At 37.1% G+C, this 6,000-nt stretch overlaps 1 protein-coding gene across 19 annotated transcripts in view; it reads left to right on the top strand.

The window, feature by feature from the left end:
• The first annotated feature begins 876 nt into the window (after positions 1 to 876).
• The window catches only part of SORBS2 (sorbin and SH3 domain containing 2), a 226,850-nt gene continuing 221,726 nt past the window's right edge, over positions 877 to 6,000 (top strand). For 4 of the 19 annotated variants that reach the window (XM_055384913.2, XM_055384914.2, XM_055384912.2 and 1 more), the window contains exon 1: positions 893 to 1,577. The gene's annotated coding sequence lies outside the window, so the exon portion shown is untranslated. Of the gene's footprint in view, positions 1,578 to 6,000 lie in introns of all 19 variants that reach the window. The other 15 variants (XM_055384918.2, XM_055384916.2, XM_055384923.2 and 12 more) reach the window with 12 other exon arrangements.

The following is a 6,000-nucleotide window of genomic DNA, read 5'->3' as shown; positions in this document are numbered from 1 at the left end:
GATGACTACTTAGCAAATAGAACATCTATTATTTACAAGTCCAAAGTGTTAACATAACTATTTGAAACAGATTGCTAGAAACAAAAATAAATGGGACAGTGCCTTGGAAATATATCAGATAGAGTATGACTGGTGATAGAGTCCTGAAAAAGAAGAAAAGGCTGGGGGTTCTGCAGAAGATTTACGTTGTTCATGGTGTTAATCATGGTAGATTCCCAGAGGAGGTGAAATGTTATGGACGGGTGGAATGTGATCCATTTTACTGAGGAAGTAAAACTATTCTTGCCTTGAAGGTAATGTTTAAAGTCAAAGAATTTTTAATTAGGTGCGGATTTTTTAAAAAGAATTTTTAATTTACAAATAAGATTGAGTTAAAGAATCATTTTCTGCCGTAGAAGCAATAGGATTTTTTAAAAATTCTATTTTAAATTGCATAAAAAGCATCTTAAAGTAATCAGATAAGTTGAGCCATAAGTAAATGGATATTTAAAGATCTTATTAAAATAGTCTACCTGATTTAGTTATTATTCTGACCCTATATAGCAATTCACAGGGTTTTGTTTCAATTAAGTGGCTCTAAGATTATCATTTAAAAACAAAAAGTGTAACTCTCCCGTTTGCAGCTCTCTGCACTCATTCTATGACTGGAAGGTGGGGCTTGTTTTGACAATGCTTCCAGTTAGGGTCTCTTAAGTGATTTGCATGTTATTAACCTGGATAGCCACTAATAGGGCTTCACTTCCTCGATTTCATACATAGCCCCGGCTCATATAAAAAAGAGTTCTTCAGGAGAGCAGAAAAATCGGAGCACTTGCACTATCGGTGAAATGTGTAGAAAGATAACAGAAGCTACCCTCCTCGAAAAAACGATGAGTTTGATGAAAAGAAATTAACAAGCTGTGTGGGTGTGCTGCACATGATCAGCCATGCTTGCTAAGTCTGTCTGTTGGTTGTTGCTATGGCTACGAAAAGCCAGTGGAACCCAATGAGCTGTCTGCAGCAGAGCTGAGGGGACCAGCCATTTTACTTATGGAAAACAGTGTGGCATATTCTGCTGAGCTTCACCCTGGAAGAAGCCTCTTTTATACATCTCTTCAGGGAAGAGAGAAGCAATGGGCATGTTAGTATACGATGATCACAGCCACGCAGGCCTGCAAGCTGCCTTTTGGACAGGCTGTTGACTGCCGTTCCAATTAGCTGATTGGAGAATGTGGAATGCAGAGTGATAATGCTGCATATCTGCTATCAGGCAGCAGCAAAGGTTTTTGTCTTGGGAAGGCAAGCTTTCCCTGCAATATTATCTCAGCAGCTCCCTAGCTGCTTACCCTGAAAACGAGGGATCCAAACGGAGGGTGTTGCCCTCTGCTAACGCTGGTCCTGTGCGTGGCTGTGGCATATGAGCGGCAGGTCTGAAAAAGCAGGTGTGTGCTGGGACGGGCACTGGACTGGAACGCAGGCGGACGCTCTCGGGTTTACCTGCTTCCTGTTAACAGATTGTGGGCTCCCAGGGCATATGTCTGCACGCTGAGGCCGAGGCGGAGAAGGGGCTTCCTGAGCGTCCCAGTACACTGACAGAGGTAAGCTTTTTTGACCTTTTTGAAAGCACAGCATAAAAATAACTGGGGCAAAACTTAGCCTGAAAGATTTACATTGATTGTGTGATTTGGATTTACCAAACAAACATACACAGACACATACACACACACACACACACACACACACACACATTTCTAGAAAATAGTATCAGAGACATAGAGTTGTTTCAGTGAATTTTGGTTCTAGCAATTGGAAGATAAAAAACATGACCGATATGCTTTGGGGTTTTAAAACCAATATTTGCTGTTTGAGCAGACTACGATGGCTTGTTCTGAACCGTCTTCACAGCCAACAACATTTCTCGCTTGTGAACAATGGATTCTTTTGTGACCTGCACTTTGACTTGTATTCAGAGAACTACATGAAAAAGAAGTGGCACATAAATTGAGAAGCATTTCTTTTTAAGCCTCGTAAATGATTTATTTAACTCTTAACACACCTATGTACACACTTAAATTAAAGAATTCTGTTCTCTATGTGGGTCATAATAGCCAGTGGATTTTGTACTTGCTTACCCTGGACTGAGTGTCTTGGTGTCCTGTTTGATTTGGTTGGGGTAGTTGTAAAGCAAACAGTGTAGGTATTGGAAGCCGTTCACACCTCCTTTCCGAGTATCTGCACGCCTTGCTGGCCCAGAGCACAAGACCCCCATTGTGCTCCCCCGGCTCAGAATCCAAGGAAAGAAAGGAAGCGAAGCCTCTGCATTGAGTTCTAGGACAGCTGAGGTATGTGGCAGTAAAACTTCTTTTCTTGCACAATTTTTCTCACAAGCAGATAGGTTTCAGAGATAAAGAGTGAAACCAAAAACACCGCACACCTCATCCGAATCTGCGCTCATACTTGCAGCAAATGTTTGCTGTCAGTTGCTTCATAATAACAGCACAGACCCTGAATTGCAGGAGGAATTGCCTGGTAGTGAGTATTTCCTTGATTTATAGTCTCCTAGGAACAAAGCTGTTACTGTGGATTGAAACTGGTCAGTCAAATCAAAATCCCTGGTAAGGAAATGACTGAGTAAGGATTAGATTCTGTTTCAGCAACATTTCAGCTTTACCCAAGTCAGTTCTTTGGTTGTTTTGTTACCAAAAATGTGTCAGATCACTTATAATACTATTGAAAATATTTAATAAAAATGTTTGGTCAAAAACTTTGAATAAAACCCCTATCTACAAAAGATGGAATCTACTGTGAAATTTAAAATAAGTAGTAACTGAGATCTACTTCTAAGAAGTATATTTTTATTTGCTACCTTTTTCCTCCAAAATCTGGATGACATGAGTCTCTTCAGAATTTTAAGTATAATTTTCACTGATAGATATGGGCAGGAACCGCCTGTTTCAGAGATGTAGCAATGTTCATAAGCCCTAAGAAAAGAGAATGCTAAAGCAGTAGGAGAACAGTTTTCAAAACTTTTGTTCTAAATGTCAAAATAGTCAAAATATAAAGATAGAGACTAAGAATCTCAGTGGAGCGAACCACGTTCGAACGTTTGGTGATAAGAGTATGCCTATGCGGGTCGTAGAGGATAAAATGGTGAGGTGACGGCCTTGTACTTCATTATGTTTAACATTCAAAGGAAAACTAAATGAACACACTTAGTTCTGAGTCCAGTTCTATGAGTAACAATATCAGCTAAGTGAGGGATTCTATATGAGCTGAATGAAAGGTAGAGAAAATCTCTCTCCAATTTAATTTCCTTCAAAGCTTTACACTGCCAAACGATTTCTCAGAATTGACACAGTGCAAAGACCTGCAGCAAGCACCTGATTTGCTATTACTTTTTCTTGGGGGAGCTTTTAGAAGAATGAGGTGTAGAAATATCCAGGGCGCACCTGACTGCTGTGCCTGTTGCATTGATAGTGGCACCAAGTGAGACAAGACCCTTAGCCCACGGGAGGAATGGCACACGCTTTATACCTGTGCAAGTTCTTTCCTATTTTAGTAACCTTTTAAGATGGCATGCTATACACAGATGACCATTTTAAGTTCAATTCTGTACAGCGCATCTCCATAGTTAATAATTCAACAATTTTGAGAACCAGGTTCAGAGACGTAATCTCTATCCTTCGAGACTTTGCACTTTCGCTTATGGCTATTTTTAGACCCTTATTTTCTGCCCCTTTCCAACTCTTCTGCCGGCAATATCAAATATTTTGGAATTTCCAAAACATACTATATCAGATTTTTTTTTTTTTTTTGCAAATGCAGTGCCCCCTGAAGAGTCATTTCCTTTAAATCTCCCCTGCAAGGACAGCTGCTTTCATACGCCCTTCAAGTCCAGCTGGACTTCCCCCCTCACTGTCCCCCACCCTGCTTGGCTACATCTGAATCTTACTTCTGACTTTCTGTCTACTGAACCATACTGCATTTGTCCCTGTTCACAGCCTTCCAGAGCTTTGCTGGCCTCTGATTCTAAAGTACTTTGTCCAGTGTCCAGAATTTTGCATTCAGACATTGTACTGGTAACCTCAGACTTCAATATTTTCCTATTAGTTACTGTAAATATAGACTTGAACTAGAAATAGAAGTCCTAATACTGCCTTTTATCAAAGAAACTTAAAACATTGGAAAAACAACAATGAGGCTTCCATTTTTCTGATTTGAAAATATGGCTTCAGGATCCCAATTTCATAAAAGCTACAACTGTCCTATAATAAATCCAAATTTCCCGAGGGAAAATTTTACAATGTATGTTTTAAACAAAACAACTTGAATGTTTTAGTATATAGATAATACTATTTTTCTATCCATGGCTATTATAAAATGTATAGAAAATATCCCTATTACAAATTTGTTATGGAATCAGACTATTTAAAACTAATGTTGAGTTGATGATGATTAGCAGCCGATTATAATGTAAGACACTTATGAAGTTGTTTTTCTTGCTGAAACCAGAAGAAAGTAAAGGTCGTGAACTGGAAAGAGATTAAATAATTGAAATGAAGTCTACAATAGCAGCATTTCTTTTAATGTTCCTAAGTAAACCTAAAAGGTGACTGGAAATCACTAGTTACGTTACGCTAGTTATGTTACCCTACAACTTGAGTACCCGGGTAAGGGAGAGAATATTGCCTTAGTATCACTCTTGATATAGATATAGGTTTGTTTACAGAGACTTCCTACCCTCTGTTCTATATTAGATAACATTATTACTATTTTTTAAATAAGCCTGATTTCAGTAGCCTTTTTATGAAAAAGCTGCCACAATCAAAAATAAGAATGTACCCATAGTTTTATTAAGAAGTTATAAATACATAATTCCTTGTCTTTAAGATATGTGTGTTGAAAGCAAAAGTTCTAATTAATAGTGTATGAATTTTTGTATATAAAGTAGAATTGATGAGGAAGTTTAAAATATCCTGATATTTGGAATTAGAAAGTAAAATATTTAGGAAATTATTTAAATTCATATTTCTTGACATTATTGCATTCATTCCAGCATTGAGTTTTCTAATAAAAGTAAGATAAATAGCAATTCTTAATTATCATGCTGTCCTTTAAAGCTTATTTTGGCTATCTTCCAGCTGATTTTAATGTACGGCATGCTATAATTAAATAATAGCTAAAGTTGGAAGTGGTTCTATTCATCTTAAAGACTAATCATGTTTAATTATTTTAAATTGCATATAGTAATTAGATTTCAGAAACCATGATTTTGTAATATGCCTGTACTGTTTCTAACATTTTCTATTTTAAGTCATTTATAATATTTTTAAAAGTCTCAGTTGTGTCTAACTACATTGATAGCATAATGAAATGAGTTGCACTTGTATTTTATAAAGAAGACTTGTGATATATGATTGCATTAGATAATCTTCTGAAAGTTTCTCAAACTAACAATTTAATTATGGATATGCCTGTTAAATCCTAAACTGCCACTGTCACGTGGAAAAATACAGATAAATATGTTTTCAAAATACGTTTTTCTGTATTATTTCTGAAAAACTCAAGACGTGCATGCAGTTAAAAGGAAACACTTCTGTAACTGTTGAGTTCTGAGTATTGGCAAATAAGAACTCACATTTCAGCTTAAGTTCAATTAAGATGATATTTGCTGAATAAATGACAGGGAACCAGCAAAGACGGGTTTTTACTTTGGTGTTTGCAGCATAACAGATCCATATGGAACTCCACCACACTTCACTGCACCTTGATCTTCAAAAGTGAAATGTACTAGTTTACCAAGTAGGAATTTGGGCCAAAAAAGCAGTGGTTTCCTCTTCCCTACACAGGTGAGGTATACATAAATTCAGCATTAAATTCTGTACCTTAGAGAAGCATTATTTGAGCAAAAATTCAGAAAGCTTTCACTTTCCTGAATCCAATCAAGGGTCTTACTTTCAAAGATTTTCCCACCTCAAAAAAACAAAAACACAATAAAAAAGAAAGAAAACAAAAAGGCCT

Source organism: Gorilla gorilla, chromosome 3 (assembly GCF_029281585.2).
Source record: "Gorilla gorilla gorilla isolate KB3781 chromosome 3, NHGRI_mGorGor1-v2.1_pri, whole genome shotgun sequence".
Taxonomy (NCBI): Eukaryota; Metazoa; Chordata; class Mammalia; order Primates; family Hominidae; genus Gorilla; species Gorilla gorilla.
Note: the sequence above shows the minus strand (reverse complement) of the source record. Positions and strands in the feature narration are given on the sequence as shown.